Below are 18,573 nucleotides of genomic sequence, written 5' to 3' on the forward strand. Positions count from 1 at the left end.
AAAAGTATCTTTTCAAAGGAGTAAGCTAGTATCTTGGACATGCTATTCTTATTTTGGAGGGAAACATAAGAACTGGGTACCAAACCATGCACAAGGTATGGCACATTTGCAAGCACATTTAAAACTTCTACTGAGGCAATTTATTTGCCAAAGAAAAGTAATATCACACAGGCCAAAGTCAGTGGAAAGGAAAATAGACTGTCTCACAGGGGTATGGAGGGAATAAATATTTGTGAAATAATGTAACCTATCACAGCCTGCTCTCACATTCACTTCCTTCCCGCAAACAATATGTAATCACCAGATCCTAAAGATACTCCAAGGTCTGATCTAAACTCTAGCTTGAAATTCAGGATCTTGAGTTTATATCATGCCCAAATGTAGCTCTATTGAGCCAAGTCCTATGAAATAAAATACTTGTTATTTGTACCTACCTGTGATAAATGCATGCCTTCACACCCATAATAAACTAGTGTAACCACAACAAACGCTTTTATTTAGAAAGAGGGGAAAAGGGGGGAACCCAGAAATCACTGGTTCACAGAAGTTCTGAAATCCCATGAAGGAATGGTTACAAGGTCTACTAATCTCTGTGTAAGGAACTTGGCTTAATCAATCTTTGGTTTTGTTTCCTAGGAGTAGCTTCACAGTCTATTGTACTTCTTGACTCTTGACTTCACCTTCTGAGGAGTTCTTCCTTTTCCAATATCCTCTTTAGGAGTAATGTCCATCTTTGGATGCCAAACAGCTTCTTCATCCTGTCAAAAAAGTTGAGAGCTCAAGGGTAGTTTTATTGCTCAAACAATCACAAACTCTTTTAATTCAGGCTGGTAGTAGTAATTTTGGCATACTACAATTTTTAAAAAAAATTAGTTTTTTTTGATATCTTTGTTTCCTATTAGTGCTTCCTGCCAACAGCCAGATTCATCATTAGAAGACATTCTTTTAGGCTTAATTACAGATAATTTATACTTTTTAGGCTTCCATTAAGCCAATCTATGGTTTCTTTACCAGGAGCCATTCTGTACAAGTGAAATGACTTACTGGGGATTACTTTAAAGGAATCAGAGGTCTTAACAAATAATGTGGTGACAACAGTCTTGATTTGGTCTTTGCTCCCCAGCCTGAATCACCACAGTCATCATCATCATATTATTAACTGGGCTTACTTTTACTTAATAGGATGAAAATATTAACTTTTCATATTCATGAAGGATGACAAAAACTCTTTATAGGCACTTTATCATATTGCTTTTTGAAGACTGTTCTTGTCTTCTATCTTTATAATGGGCTTCTCCAGGATAATAGATAATATAAGTTGCTCCTTTTCCTATTTATCCACTTAAAAATCTCTTTGATGGTATACTGAATATCACCTACTATCTTGAAAATACATGTTACATATGAAAATATGGTAATTTCATATTCAGCATTTGCTCAACTTGCTAAATTGCTGATGTGCTTTAATTCACCACAAATAATTAAAATTATTCCATGTAATAGAATGTACACAGAATTAGAAAATGACTATCCATGCCCTTGACTTGGTCTTTGCATTGGGTCTTTGTCTTAATCTGCAAATGATTTATTGGCTGGAGATAAGAAATAGTAATATCTTTCAGCTCTGCCTCTGGATTTCTGCATCCTTCTTTTTCCTTCCATTCTCATTTGAAAAAATTCCAATTATTTTCTGAGTTTATTCTTCCTTACAAAGCCTAATAAGCAATTCTGGCTACTAACATTCTGTCTTGAAAATTCTTTGAAAGTTTAAAGGTATATTTTCTGACTTTCAAGTTATCTCAGGTAGCAGTATTACCAAAACTTTCATTGTTGCATAGACTAGGTCATTTTTCCAGCCTCCTTTAACATCAGGGGCTTCCATAACAGGCACAGTACAAATAACCTCATATTTGAGTTTATTCAGTTTAGTTCAGTTCAGACACTCAGTTGTGTCTGACTCTTTGCGACCCCATGAACTGTACCACGCCAGGCCTCCCTGTCTATCACCAACTCCCAGAGTCCATCCAAACCCATATCCATTGAGTCGGTGATGCCATCCAACTATCTCATCTTCTGTTGTCCGCTTCTCCTCCTGCCCGCAATCTTTCCCAGCATAAGGGTCTTTTCAAATGAGTCAACCCTTTGCATCAGGTGGCCAAAGTATTGGAGTTTCAGTTTCAACATCAGTCCTACCAAAGAACAACCAGGACTGATCTTTAGGATGGACTGGTTGGATCTCCTTGCAGTCCAAGGGACTCTCAAGAGTCTTCTCCAACACCACAGTTCAAAAGCATCAATTCTTTGGTGCTCAGCTTTCTTTATAGTCCAACTCTTGCATCCATACATGACCACTGGAAAAACCATAGTCTTGACTAGATGGACCTTTGTTGACAAAGTAATATCTCTGCTTTTCAGTATGCTGTCTAGGTTGGACATAACTTTCCTTCCAAGAAGTAAGCATCTTTTAATTTCATGGCTTCAATCACCATCTGCAGTGATTTTGGAGCCCAGAAAAATAAAGCCAGCCACTGTTTCCACTGTTTCCCCATCTATTTCCCATGAAGTGATGGGACCAGATGCCATGATCTTCGTTTTCTGAATGTTGAGCTTTAAGCCAACTTTTTCACTCTCCACTTTCACTTTCATCAAGAGGCTTTTGAGTTCCTCTTCACTTTCTGCCATAAGGGTGGTGTCTTCTGCATATCTGAGGTGATTGATATTTCTCCCGGCAATCCTGATTCCAGCTTGTGCTTCTTCCAGCCCAGCGTTTCTCACGATGTACTCTGCATATAAGTTTAACCAGGGTGACAATATAGAGCCTTGACATATTCCTTTTCTTATTTGGAACCAGTCTGGTGTTCCATGTCCAGTTCTGACTGTTGCTTCTTGACCTGCATACAGGTTTCTCAAGAGGCAGGTCAGGTGGTCTGGTATTCCCATCTCTTTCAGAATTTTCCACAGTGTATTGTGATCCACACAGTCAAAGGCTTTGGCATAGTCAATAAAGCAGAAATAGATGTTTTTCTGGAACTCTCTTCCTTTTTCCATGATCCAGCGGATGCTGGCAATTTGATCTCTGGTTCCTCTGCTTTTTCTAAAACCAGCTTGAATATCTGGAAGTTCACGGTTCATGTATTGCTGAAGCCTGGCTTGGAGAATTTTGAGCATTACTTTACTAGCATGTGAGATGAATGCAATTGTGTGGTAGTTTGAGCATTCTTTGGCATTGCCTTTCTTTGGGATTGGGATGAAAACTGACATTTTCCAGTCCTGTGGCCACTGCTGAGTTTTCCACATTTGCTGGCATATTGAGTGCAGCACTTTCACAGCATCATCTTTCAGGATTTGAAATAGCTCAACTGGAATTCCATCACCTCCACTAGCTTTGAGTTTATTGTTGTTACAGTAATGTTATGCTTCTAGGTATAAACTTATTAATCAATTTTTGTTGATTATTTGTGGTGGCAAATAACCCCAATTCTGGCAACTTGCAACAACAGTGATTTATCATTCATATTACTGGGTTCTGCTGGGCTCTTTTGGGTCAGCTTTCATTGCTGAGTTCTCTCTTTGAATCAAGTCTGAGGAGGAGACACCACCTGAAAGACATCTTCCTGACAATGGAAGGCAGGAATAAGAGGAGTGTCAACCACACAAGTGCACTTAAAGTTTCTATCCAGATGTGTTATATCTGCTCACATGCCATTGATTAAAGCAAACCACACAGCCCAAAGTTAACAAAGGTTAATGGGTGAGGGGAACAAATGCTGACCATAGGACAGGAAGGAAAAGAATGAAGAAAAAATAAAATCTACTTCGGGAAATATTTACTACACAATGAACTGTGTTCCTTGCAAGTGCTAAAGATATTATATAAATAAAGTAGTGTCTCTGATCTCAGATAACTCAGTCTAGTGGAGAATTCTGCAAGTAAAGAGGCAATCAAAATGTAATGTGAGAAGTGTATAGGGACTCATGTCACTTAGCCTAGAATTAACGCATTAGGGAAGAAATGGTAACTGAACCAACACCTGGATGGTGAACAGGAGTTAGATGGTGAAAGGAGTTGAGGAGCAGTGGACAGGGAGAGAGTTCTCAGCAGCTCAGAATGAGCAAAGCCTGAGGCCACAAGGAAACATAGAGAACCAAAAATATGTGAGTATGGTTTGAGGACAGAGATCAGTCCTCTCAAATACACAGAACAATGGCTGAATACTTCATATTAAAAACATAAATGCTGGCTTTAAAGCTGTGGAGTCACAAGTCCCATAAACATTTTCACATTAGTATACTGTTATTCACTGAAAAAAAAAAAAAAATACCCTGTGCCTTTCAGAGGTGGAACAACCCAGACAGCATGGACATTTATACTTAAACCAAGCCAGGGTGAAATGCAGAAATAATAGGATTAAACTGTTTTGTGGCCTGGCACTTTTCTCCAGCGTGCTTTGTGGGAGAAATCCTCAGTGCTGAAATAGAGTGAATGCTGTTAATGTGGTAATTATTTTATTATCAAGGGCAACTACTGGCAAGAAAAGAATTGCCTTGAGGTTTATAGTTTATGCCGCTGATCAGAAAATACAGTTGCTTCTGTCAATTAACTACTTTAACCAGGTTTTAGAAAAACAGAAATGAAAATGCAGTTTTAATCCATCACATTTCAAGGGCGTGGCTTTGAGTTTGGTCAAAGCAGTGTGAAGGAATCTGAAGAGGATCCCCTCACAGCGACTGCTCTGAGGAAGAGTCCAGCAAGCTCACAACATGGAGAGGCTCTCCTGTCCTTTTAAAATGGGCAGCTGGAGAATGTTATCATGCTGATGACAAGCATATAAAAAAAATAACACTTCTGGTTCAGTTTGTACTCAATGTGCACGTATTTTAAAAGGAGGAATCTTGTAAGTGTCAGCCATAAACTGCTTTCAAAACAAGTTCTGGTAAGGGATGCCTTTGCAAAGCAGTCCAGGAAACGGACACCTTAAATATTCACCTTTAAGAGACTCTCTGCACTTCCCTTAAGCACCTGTGTACTTCTGCTGCCCTAAATCTGTAAGGACCAGTCATGAGAAGAAAAGTCAGAGTGAAAACAAAAATCCAGAATCATCAAATTTGAGATCAAATGATGATACAGTATCATAAAAAGATACATGATCTTTTTATCACTAAAATCCTGAACACATGATAATGTATTTGTATCAACTCCAACCATTGATTGTCACGTTGCTGTTGAGTTTACACCTGTGATCTTGTCACAGGCAAAAGTACTGAGAAGGCAAAGTATGCCTATGTTGTCTTCCATTCCCCCAGGATCTCACTTTTGCTACAAAATGATCTCCTTTTCTCCACTCTAGTGTCTGTAACTGCCCTTACTGGCAGCTTAACCAAGCTCTGGACACTGTGCTAATCAAGTATGTACGTAATATAACAATAGTGGTAACCTTGTTTCTTTCATCTTAGAGATAAGAAAACTGAGATACCCCAAACATTAATAATTTTCTCACGCTCATAAAGATAGTAAAATGGTAGAGGTAAGATTCAAACCAGATCTCTTTGACTATAAGCACATTCATAATTCCAACCACAACACTGCCATCTGCGTTTGGATTGGTTTCTTCCACACTGGAAGCCGTGGCTGAGGGAAGGAAGCAAACTAATCCTAACATGTGAATAACTACAGCCCATCTTCCTTACCCACACTCCCATATCATTTATCTTTTTTTCACTTTGAAAAGTGAACTTTATCATTCAAGTTGACTGAATCTTGAAATAGATTGATTTAATGCAAGGTAACAAAAGGAAAATGAAATATTTTAGACAAACTGAGGAAGTATTTGGAAATAGGAAAGAGGAGCAGGAGCCATTCAGGTGTGATTTGAGTCATTCCGTTTAGTTGGCAGTGGAATCTCTTGGCTGATGCTTTCTTTTGAAGCAGGTCTAATATTACAGACTCATAATCAAGTCAGCTTTGCTCACCTCTTTGGATAAAATATTTACCATAATTTACTGCTTCAACTAAAAAGAAAAGATTGAAGAAAATCAGTGAGGTCTATTGATGATAGACAGCTGAATGCAGATTTTTATTTCCCTGTTTGAGCGCTCAGGTACTGGTAATTGAGGCCAGTAGACTGATCCAGTTTACAAGAATTTTAAGTCTCTGATACAAATGCAAACTTTCCATTTGTCCTCATTTACAATTTATTTATTTACCAGGCAACTTCTTTTTCTCCTTTGGCTTTTCACTGCTTTCCGCGTAGCACTAGTGGTAAAGAACTTGCCTGATAATGCAGAAGACATAAGAGACATGGGTTCGATCCCTAGGTTGGGAAGATGTCTTGGAGTAGGAAATGCCAATCCACTCCAGTATTCCTGCCTGGAAAATCCCATTTTCCAGGTCATGGAGTCTGGCGGGCTACAGTCCATGGGGTTATAAAGAGTTGGACACGACTGAGCATCTGAGCACACACACACATCTGTGAACTCTTTTTCCATATCTTTCCCATCTTCATTTACTTACAGGTTTAATCTCCCCTTTGTTTGTGTTCCCTAAGCACTTATTATCTTTCTCTATGTGACAGCTCCTACACAACAGATTGTAATTTTTTTTACACGTTAAGCTTTTTTCACTTTAAGAATTTCTGAGGGGCTGCCCTGATGGCCCAGACAGTAAAGAATCTGCCTGTACTGAGGGAGACCCAAGTTTGATTCCTGGGATCGGGAAGATCTTCTGGAGAAGAAAATGGCAACCCGCTCTAGTATTCTTTCCTGGAGAATCCCAGGGACCGAAGTTTCAGTTCATGGCATTGCAAAGGGTTGGAACGACTGACTGACTAACACACACACACCCTGATTTATATTTGTTGTTGTTGTTTTTTCTGGAAGCACTGCGCAGCATGTAGGATCTTAGTTCCCTGATCTGGGATCCATCCCTTGCCCCCCTGCGGTGGGAGTGCAAAGTTTTAACCACTGTACAAACAAGGAAGCCCTTAGATTTTTAGTGAGAGCATCTAAATAAACACATATTTTCTGTATCTGTATTTCATATTTGAAAAATGCCAATCACAGAATCAATGTAACCTAAAGAGTGTTTCTGCAGAAGTTTAAACTTTATCTATATAGAACTGGTTCTTCTAATTCATTCCTCTTCCTCTTTTTATTTGCTCGCTAACTCTTCCTTTCTCTTGCACTCATTCTCTCTTTTGCCTTCCGTTTTTCGCCTTTTTTGCCCTCTTTATTTCTCTAGCTCTATACCTGCTTTTCATCACTATTTGTCTCTGATTAGCTTCATCCCACAACAGACTCCTCATTGTATCAGGGAAGACGGGCCACTGGTGCCAGGTTCAAAATTTCCAAGCTTAGCAACCTTACCAGAAAGTGAACATGTTTCTTCTGGCATTTAAAATATTATCATCCTGCTTTGGTTTATTTTATCTTACCTTCTGATGGTAATATTCTCATATGAGGGTAAGTCAGAAGGGTATACCTCAGATATCTAGAACTTGACCTACTACCCTCTTTGGTGTATAGCTAGGTTTTTACTGTGATAATGCTGTGTAACAAACAACCCCCCAAATCTCAGCTTCAGTCTTAGGAAGATTCTCCTCAGTAGTTCCAAAATTTTCTTCAGCATTTATCAGGCTGTATGGTTCTTCATTAACATAATGCATTTGTCATATTCCCTCAACCTTTGATTTAAAGTCTTAGGCTTCATTCTAGTTGCACTAAATTATTAATTAGATCATGTTACTACTCTGAACCCATTATGGACCCAGATAATGCTAATTAGTTTAGGCCTGAGCTGTTCATGGAGATACTCCTCTGAAGCACATGAGCTGCTTAGAGGTGATGGTGATTATCTAAAATACATTCAGGGTGCTAGAACCAAAATAAAGTGATAAAAATCTGCCACAATCAGCAGATGTTCAAAACAGAATATCTGCCTAAATTTTAGATTTCTTATTTAAGTTCAAATTTGTGGTTTAGTCTACTTTGATCTTTGAAAGAAGGATTAGGCAACAGCCATGATCTGAACTATTAGCAGATACCACCTTAAAGACTAAACTGAGAAAATTCCCAGAATAAAGAAGGAAAGATGAAGAAGAGACACTTTGTAAAAGGTGACAGTTTTCTTCCACTACCTGATCTGCTGACAAACATCAGCTACTTAAGTTTAAACTTTTTCCTCCCTTGTAAAGAATATGAGACATTTTGAATTGGAAACATCTGCTGGTACATCAGTCATTGTTCTAGTTCTAGGGGAGAAAAATAGTAAAATGTTAGTCATGATAGTGGAGGAAGAGCTACCCAGAAAATATTTTCTTGATTAAAAATATTGAAAAATATATGTAAGAACTGAAGAAGGATAAATGTTAAATAATATATGAATTCTGAAAAAAATTCCTTACATCTGAAATTTCTGATGCATGATACATACTTTAGGATGATTAAGAAACAATTTTTGTAATGCTGAGGACAAGATTATTGCTACTTTTCGGTCATACCTATAGACTGTCTTTGACTTAATGTTTGTTCATACGACTGCTATGGTATATCATTGAAGGATATCCCATATAGAATTCACTGTACTTATAAATGTCCTATCTTAACCTTGTAAAATAATTGTCTGTAAGATGGCTTTGAACTTCTCTGAAGATTTAGAGGGTTCTTCATAACTCCACCTGAAGCCATTCCCCTGGGGACGACCCACAATTGTAGGCTTATTTATGTTCTCGAGATGAAGTGAAGTAATGTATGAGATGTGATTGAAATAGTCCTGGATACGTGAAAAGTGCTCAATAAACTGCACGACAAATTACCTTTCTTATTACTGCTGTTATTATTTGAATTATTATTGCTTATATTATTTGAATCATTTTTCTGTAAGAGCACATTCTGTGTGCAAGTTGCTGCTCTAAGGATTTGATGATAGGAAAGTCTACCCCCACTTGTGCTGATCTCAAAGGATGAGTGAAGGCGGCAGCTGGTTTCTAACATCTCTGCTTTGACAGCTCTCAGAGCCAGCAGAGCCTCACATGCAATTGGGCCTATTGGTAGCTGCTGGAGTAAGAGTGCTTGAACATCTTCAGAATGCCAATATTTTTTCAGGGAATAGTAACCATGTGTCTCAAAGTGAAAATTAAATCCAAACTTCCTTCATCATCAAACACTTGCTATTCCTCTTTGAAAACTTGGTGAATCTGGTGTTCATGAAAACATGGGTGAGTGAAGACCAGTGTGAAAGGCCAAGCAACACGTCTTCTTCCTCATCTTTGGCTCTTCATTTTCATGGCCCTAATAATTTCTTTCTTTTTTTTTTCTTCTTTTTTTGCTTTTTATATTTTTAATTTTTTTTAATTTTTTAACTTTACAATATTGTATTGGTTTTGCCATATATCAAAATGAATCCACTACAGGTATACATGTGTTCCTCATCCTGAACCCTCCTCCCTCCTCCCTCCCCATACCATTCCTCTGGGTCGTCCCAGTGCACCAGCCCCAAGCATCCAGTATCATGCATCAAACCTGGACTGGCGACTCGTTTCATATATGATATTATACATGTTTCAATGCCATTCCCTCTCCCTCTCCCACAGAGTCCAAAAGACTGTTCTATACATCTGTGTCTCTTTTGCTGTCTTGTATACAGGGTTATTGTTATCATCTTTCTAAATTCCATATATATGCGTTAGTATACTGTATTGGTGTTTTTCTTTCTGGCTTACTTCACTCTGTATAATAGGCTCCAGTTTCATCCACCTCATTAGAACTGATTCAAATGTATTCTTTTTAATGGCTGAGTAACACTTCATTGTGTATATGTACCATAGCTTTCTTATCCATTCATCTGCTGATGGGCATCTAGGTTGCTTCCATGTCCTGGCTATTATAAACAGTGCTGTGATGAACATTGGGGTACACGTGTCTCTTTCAATTCTGGTTTCCTCAGTGTGTATGCTCAGCAGTGGGATTGCTGGATCATGCTGCTGCTGCTGCTGCTAAGTCGCTTCAGTTGTGTCCGACTCTGTGTGACCCCATAGACCGCAGCCCACCAGGCTCTACCATCCTTGGGATTCTCCAGGCAAGAACACTGGAGTGGGTTGCCATTTCCTTCTCCAATGCAGGAAAGTGAAAAGTGAAAGGGAAGTCGCTCAGTCGTGTCCGACTCTTCGCGACCCCATGGACTGCAGCCCACCAGGCTCCTCCGTCCATGGGATTTTCCAGGCAAGAGTGCTGGAGTGGGGTGCCATTGCCTTCTCCATGCTGGATCATAAGGCAGTTCTATTTCCAGTTTTTTTAAGGAATCTCCACACTGTTCTCCATAGTGGCTGTACAAGTTTGCATTAATAATTTCTCAACAGAAGAAAAGCAAGCATGAAGCAAACAAGATCATAGAAAAGATACTAAGTAATGAGTCATCCCATAGATAACAACTGAAAAAAAGCTAGTTTGATGCAATAAAGCTTGTACTGACAATTAAATAATGGTCATTAAAAGGTAATTTGAAAGTTTGCAATTACTACATTTTTACACCTCAACTTATTTGAAGAAAAGTTTTATGATATGTTTTAACTGCATTATTTATAAAGAGCAAAGGCTATGCCACAAAATAATTAGTATTCTTGAATTCTTTGAGGTTTTTATTTTAAAATATGGTAGATAATTTTTTGAAGATTATTTTCAAAATATAAAATGGAAAAAGAAACATGTATTTTAATACTTATGTATATTTAGTAGTAGTAGTGGAAATTGCTCTGTTGTGTCCCATTCTGTGACCCCATGGACTGTAGCCCACCAGGCTTCTTGGTCCATGGGATTCTCTAGGCAAGAATACTGGAGTGGATAGCCATTGTCTTCTCCAGGGAATCTTCCAGACCTAGGCATCAAATCTGGGTCTCCTTCATTGCAGGCAGATTCTTTACCATCTGAGTCACCAGGGAAGCCCTTATGTATATTTACAGAAATACAAATCAAGATAGGATTTATTTTTTTTATACTTCAGATTAGATAAGGGTTGAATAGCAGAATATGTGGAGATAAGTAGTCAAGTATTTTGAAGGGAAAACCATCAGGATTTGTAGATGGATTGGATGTGGCAAGAAAAGGAAAAAGAGAAGTCAAGGTTAACTCTTGATGTTTTTAGTTTAAGTATCTAGAAGGATGAATTTACCATGGATTCAAGTGGGAAAAACTATGGAAGGAACCAGTATGGAGTGGAAAAAGAGGTGTTTGCTTGGGTATACGAGCTGTTTGAAGTTTGATTCTACTATCGTAAGCAGTTTGATTATCTTCTCACAAACTTATTTTGATTAAGTCTCTCAGTTTCCAGGGTATAATATTCCTCAACTCAAACACAAAGAAGAGATTTTGCTCTTAATTAATAATTTGGCTTTTATAAGTTCCAGTTGGCTTCCCAGGTGGCTCAGTGGTAAAGAATCCTGCCAATGCAGGAGATGTGAGTTCGATTCCTAGGTCAGGAAGATCCCCTGGAGAAGGAAATGGGAATCCACTCCAGTATTCTTGCCTTGGAAATCCCATGGACAGAGGAGCCTGGTGGAATGGTCCATGGGGGTCACAAAAGAATCAGACACAACTTAGCAATTAAGCAATAACTTTCAACAGTACATGGACTACTTTGAGATTATCTACTATTTTGAAAAATGAAAATGTAAGTATCAACATACTGTTTAGTAGTTACTTATTGTTGTTATCATTATATGTTGAACTCTGTGCTAACTGCTTTACAAATGTTATCCAGTCCCCACAAACACTATTATTTCCTCCTATTTTCCAGATAAAAACAACTGAGAATTTAAAAGGGCCTGGGGACACAGTCTGTACTCATAACAGTTAGTGGGATTGTGTGTGTTCTCAGTCACTTCAATCATCTCCAAATCTTTGAAACCCAATTGTGTCCATGGGATTCTCCAGGAAAGAATTCTGGAGTGGTTTGCCTCCCCTCCTCCAGGGGATCTTCCTGACTCTGGGATAGAACCCGTGTCTCTTAGGTCTCCTGCATTGGTAGGCAGGTTCTTTACCACTAGCGCCACCTGGGAAGCCCAGCTTGTGAGACTGGTTTGATGCTATGCTAAAGGAATTGTATTTTATGTATTTGTTTCTTTTAGAAAAAAAGGTAATGTTGATTTTTATGTATATATTCATAAACATTTCTAGTTTTTCTTCATCTTTTACCTTTTATTAGCATATTTTAATTCAGGTTCATACTAAATAGAAGTAAATATTTAATTAAGCATACCTAATGCAAGAGGGCATCAGAGGGCAGACACACTGAAACCATAATCACAGAAAACTAGTCAATCTAGTCATGCTAGGACCGCAGCCTTCTCTAATACAATGAAACTAAGCCATGCCTGTGGGGCCACCCAAGACGGGTGGGTCATGGTGGAGAGAACGGACAGAATGTGGTCCACTGGAGAAGGGAATGGCAAACCACTTCAGTATTCTTGCCTTGAGAACCCCATGAACAGTATGAAAAGGCAAAATGATAAGACACTGAAAGAGGAACTCCTCAGGTCAGTAGGTGCCCAATAAGCTATTGGAGATCAGTGGAGAAATAACTCTAGAAAGAATGAAGGGATGGAGCCAAAGCAAAAACAATACCCAGCTGTGATGTGACTGGTGATAGAAGCAAGGTCCAGTGCTGTAAAGAGCAATATTGCATAGGAACCTGGAATGTTAGGTCCATGAATCAAGGCAAATTGGAAGTGGTCAAACAGGAAATGGCATCAACATTCTAGGAATGTTTCTAGGAAGAGTGAACATCAACATTCTAGGAATCAGCAAACGGAAATGCACTGGAATGGGTGAATTTAACTCAGATGACCATTATATCTACTACTGCGGGCAGGAATCCCTTAGAAGAAATGGAGTAGCCATCATGGTCAACAAAAGAGTCTGAAATGCAGTACTTGGATGCAATCTCAAAAATGACAGAATGATCTCTGTTCATTTCCAAGGCAAACAAACCATTCAGTATCACAGTAATCTAAGTCTATGCCCCGACCAGTAATGTGGAAGAAGCTGAAGTTGAATGGTTCTATGAAGACCTACAAGACCTTTCAGAACTAACACCCCAAAAAGATGTCCTTTTCATGATAGGGGACTGGAATGCAAAAGTAGGAAGTCAAGAAACTCCTGGAGTAACAGGCAAATTTGGCCTTGGAGTATGGAATGAAGTAGGGCAGAGGCTAATAGAATTTTGTCAAGAGAACGCACTGGTCATAGCAAACACCCTCTTTCAACAACACAAGAGAAGACTCTACACATGGACATCACCAGATGGTCAACACCGAAATCAGATTGATTATATTCTTTGCAGCCAAAGATGGAGAAGCTCTATACAGTCAGCATAAACAAGACCGGGAGCTGACTGTGGCTCAGATCATGAGCTCCTTATTGCCAAATTCAGACTGAAATTGAAGAGAGTAGGGAAAACCATTAGACCATTCAGGTATGACCTATATCAAATCCCTTATGATTATACAGTGGAAGTGAGAAATAGATTTAAGGGCCTAGATCTGATAGATAGAGTGCCTGATGAACTATGGACGGAGGTTTGTGACATTGTACAGGAGATAGGGATCAAGACCATCCCCATGGAAAAGAAATGCAAAAAAGTAAAATGGCTGTGTGGGAGGCCTTACAAATAGCTGTGAAAAGAAGAGAAGTGAAAAGCAAAGGAGAAAAGGAAAGATATAAGCATCTGAATGCAGAGTTTCAAAGAATAGCAAGAAGAGATAAGAAAGCCTTCCTCAGCGATCAATGCAAAAAAATAGAGGAAAACAACAGAATGGGAAAGACTAGAGATTGCTTCAAGAAAATTCGAGATACCAAGGGGACATTTCATGCAAAGATGGGCTCGATAAAGGACAGAAATGGTATGGACCTAACAGAAGCAGAAGATATCAAGAAGAGGTGGCAAGAATACACAGAAGAACTGTACAAAAAAGATCTTCATGACCCAGATAATCATGATGGTGTGATCACTGACCTAGAGCCAGACATCCTGGAATGTGAACTCAAGTGGGCTTTGGAAAGCAAAACAAAGTGGGCTGAACAAAGCTAGTGGAGGTGATGGAATTCCAGTTGAGCTATTTCAAATCCTGAAAGATGATGCTGTGAAAGTGCTGCACTCAATATGTCAGCAAATTTGGAAAACTCAGCAGTGGCCACAGGACTGGAAAAGGTCAGTTTTCATTCCGATCGCAAAGAAAGGCAATGCCAAAGAATGCTCAAACTACTGCACAATTGCACTCATCTCACATGCTAGTAAAGTAATGCTCAAAATTCTCCAAGCTGGGCTTCAGCAATATGTGAACCGTGAACTTCCTGATGTTCAAGCTGGTTTTAGAAAAGGCAGAGGAAGCAGAGATCAAATTGCCAACATCTGCTGGATCATGGAAAAAAGCAAGAGAGTTCCAGAAAAACATCTATTTCTGCTTTATTGCCTATGCCAAGCCTTTGACTGTGTGGATCACAATGAACTGTAGGAAATTCTGAAAGAGATGGGAATACCAGACCACCTGACCTGCCTCTTGAGAAACCTGTATGCAGGTCAAGAAGCAACAGTTAGAACTGGACATGGAACAACAGACTGGTTCCAAATAGGAAAAGGAGTACGTCAAGGCTGTATATTATCACCCTGCTTATTTAACTTATACGCAGAGTACATCATGAGAAACGCTGGGCTGGAAGAAGCACAAGCTGGAATCAAGATTGCCGGGAGAAATATCAATAACCTCAGATATGCAGAAGAAACCACCCTTATGGCAGAAAGTGAAGAGGAACTCAAAAGCCTCTTGATGAAAGTGAAAGTGGAGAGTGAAAAAGTTGGCTTAAAGCTCAAAATTCAAAAAACGAAGATCATGGCATCTGGTCCCATCACTTCATGGGAAATAGATGGGGAAACAGTGGAAACAGTGTCAGACTTTATTTTTGGGGGCTCCAAAATCACTACAGATGGGTGATTTCAGCCATGAAATTAAAAGATGCTTACTCCTTGGAAGAAAACTTATGACCAACCTAGATAGCATATTCAAAAGCAGAGACATTACTTTGTCAACAAAGGTCCATCTAGTCAAGACTATGGTTTTTCCAGTGGTCATGTATGGATGTGAGAGTTGGACTATAAAGAAAGCTGAGTGCTGAAGAATTGATGCTTTTGAACTGTGGTGTTGGAGAAGACTCTTGAGAGTCCCTTGGACTGCAAGGAGGTCCAACCAGTCCATTCTGAAGGAGATCAGCCCTGGGTGTTCTTTGGAAGGAATGATGCTAAAGCTGAAACTCTGGTACTTTGGCCACCTCATGCGAAGAGTTGACTCATTGGAAAAGACTCTGATGCTGGGAGGGATTGGGGGCAGGAGGAGAAGGGGATGACAGAGGATGAGATGGCTGGATGGCATCACTGTCTCTATGGACATGAGTTTGAGTGAACTCTGGGAGATGGTAATGGACAGGGAGGCCTGGTGTGCTGCGATTCATGGGGTCGCAAAGAGTTGGACACGACTGAGTGACTGAATTGAACTGAATATTTAATATGATTTATTATGATTGGCTTCAATTTAGGAATTCATATAGTATCAGGGCAACCATATTGAGTCATTATCAGATGAATAGTCATAAAAATAATTGCTTAAAATATTAAGTAAGCTGAACTACCCTGGTGGTCCAGTGATTAAGAATCTGTCTGCCAGTGCAGGGGTGTGGGTTCAATCCCCGGTCCAAGAAGATTCCAAATGTGGTGGGGCAACTAAGTGCACTGAAATTACTGAAACCCATGAGCCCTAGAGCGAGATTATGCTCTATGACAAGAGAAGCTACCACAACTAGAGAAAGCCCCCATGCAGAAGCAAAGACCCAGTGCAGCCTAAAATAAACAAATCTAAAATGGTGTCTCCCTATCTTGCTCCAACTTTTAAAAAAATATCAAGTTGAAAAAAATGTCAATCATATTATCCTATTTAACTCCATTTTTGAAAACCAGATATTAGATCAGTAACATCTTTCAAAAAGTTGAAAGTGTGGATCACTCAGTCACTCCACAAGATGGGTTTAATCAATCACAGACTTGTCAGTTTTGTTTAGGATTCATAAATGATAATTTACTGTGTTAAGATTATAAAATATAATTTTCAAGATGGTAAACCTAGTGAACAGGTACTGATTCTAAATATTAAAAGTAGGCACATCAATTCAGCAGGAAACTTCTTAGTGATGAAGAACAAATGCCTGAATGAAGGAAAGGAAATTAATCAATTACCAATTAGCCTTGAGGAAAATGTGATCACTAGATTTTCCACAGAAAATATCAGGCTTCTCTGGGTTGTGCTACATACAAAACAAGACCAGAGAGGAATCTTGTGGTGCCAAGAGCAAATCTGGATTAATCATTAGTGGCTAGTCCCTTGACAAGTGTGGCTTCCTGCCTGGGACGTCGTACCCCTGTGTTGAGTTTTGACTACTGCCAGTCGGGCAGAGACCATCATCGCCACATCCTCAGGTCCTATGGAAGATGCCATGATGCCCCACTTTCTTCTTGATTTTTTTGGCCATTCCACACAGCTTGTGGGATCTTAGTTCTGCAACCAGGGACTGAATCTGAGCCCTGGCCTTGAAAGTGCAGAGTCCTAACCACTGGACCTCCAGGGAATTCCTGAGTATTTCCTTAATGATGAATTTAGTTCAGAAACTTAGAATATATTGAGATTCTGGCAATAGAAGACTTTTAAAAAAATGATAGGTCTTATTTAAAACCAGGCTTAAGGTGAAACAGTGAGAAAAATGAAGATCAGATCATCTCCCTTTGGAAAAAAAATGCTTTAGAAGTTCTTGATAATCTTAGTAAGTTAATAAGGTCCCTTTTGTAAATTAACATTCTTTACTTTTGGTGTCTCATTGAATGCTAATGTGATATATCTTCATTTTATTCATTAAAAAAACCCTGCTAATTTAATGCACAGAATGATGATTTCCCTTTGGATGTCTTATACTCTGGTTTATTTCCTTGTTTCCAGTCTTTATAGTTTTCTACATAGATGAATGACTATATTTTTCTATTCTCCATTTAAAAATAGGTCATGAGAAAAAAGCTATGCCAAAACAGCTAGCTAGTGCCAGGAAAGCAACATTCATAATATTGTCCTCATTGCCTTTCCTTTTGGAATTGTGGTGCCAGGTGAAATGATTTACTGCCAGCCTGGACTGAGACTTGAGCTTTGTAGAAAAGATTTATTGGCATCAACTTTGCATAAAGCCATAATCATCCCTGAAAAGACATTTGTCACTATAAACCCTTATTTTCAGGTGCCTGACACTTTCCATAAAAAGCTTTTCAAGTGGAAAAGTCATTTGAGTTTTCAGGTCCTTTATTCCAGTATTTGTTAATCATTTAAAAGTCTCTCGTTCCTTGAGTTTTCTGGACACATTAGGACAGTGTTTCTGGGATCTATCCCTAGGTTTCCACGAGGCAGGGTGGAGTGGGAACCATAAATGTGCATTTAAACAAGTGCCTGAGTAGATTCTGCTGCAAATAGACTTTGAGAAACACTTTTCAGAAAAGGGTATAGAGTCCTATGTATAAATTCTGGCTCCACAATTTTTATTTGTATAACTTTAACATATGTGGCCACTGTCTCATTTGTTTCCTTATGTATATTTCTTAAGTATACTTCAACTGGGTGAGTACACTTTCTGTTCATAAATTGTGAAGTTTAAAGAAAATAAAGTAAGGAAGCACCTTATAGGAAGTACATATAGGAAGCAGATAATGCATTTTATTCTTTTCTCTACTATTTGTGACAACAAGCACACAAAATCATATATGCATATACACACATTTGACAGTAAGTCTAAGGTGGAACAGCTCTAGGGTAAGCAAATTGATCTCTTGATCAGAATGGGAAACAACATTCACTTATAGGTAGCAGCAATTAAGACAAGGCCACAGCCTTGCAGTCAAGGTTAGGGGACATAAACAAGAGGCAGAGTTTTTTTTTTTATCAAGATTGACAACCAAAGAGGCCCTGACTAGGGATGCCAGCTTAAGGAAGATGAGGAAGTTGAAAACATTCCTCAAGTACCAGTGACAGGCCTTCATATCCATTTACAGTAGCCTGAAATTGTCAGCTACTTACTTTACTGTATTCATTAACTTGCCAAGAAGCTGCACAAATTAATCAGTCCATCATTTACTCTTATCTGTGTCACAAATCAGAGGAGTTCAAAAGTCAGCCTAAAGGTACTTGTGCATTTCAATTGATTCCAAATGTTGGGTCATTATAGTATTTGCTTCCTTATGAAATAATTTATAGTGTGCATCCTTTATAAGTGGGTCTGTAAACTCTGAGGTCAATTAGTCAAAATGTTTAAGTTCTGAATTTTTTGATCGTCATATTATGCTTCTTTTTTTATTAATTATGTGTTGATACACCTAGATCATTTGTGTTCCTTTTTAAATATATATATTATTTATTTAATTTTATTTAGTTATTGTTTTGGTCCCACATCATAGCATGCAGGATCTTTGTTTCCTGACCAGGAATTGAACCTGTGCCCCCTGCAGTG

At 38.8% G+C, this 18,573-nt stretch overlaps 1 long non-coding RNA gene across 1 annotated transcript in view; it reads right to left on the bottom strand.

Moving 5' to 3' along the window:
- Window positions 1-472: 472 nt before the first annotated feature.
- LOC112579144 overlaps window positions 473-18,573 on the bottom strand; it is a 130,655-nt gene continuing 112,554 nt past the window's right edge. The window contains exon 2 of the long non-coding RNA XR_003103581.2: window positions 473-758. This is a non-coding gene — a long non-coding RNA (uncharacterized LOC112579144). The remainder of the gene's footprint in view (window positions 759-18,573) is intronic.

The sequence above is a fragment of the Bubalus bubalis genome, chromosome 15 (assembly GCF_019923935.1).
Source record: "Bubalus bubalis isolate 160015118507 breed Murrah chromosome 15, NDDB_SH_1, whole genome shotgun sequence".
NCBI lineage: Eukaryota > Metazoa > Chordata > Mammalia > Artiodactyla > Bovidae > Bubalus > Bubalus bubalis.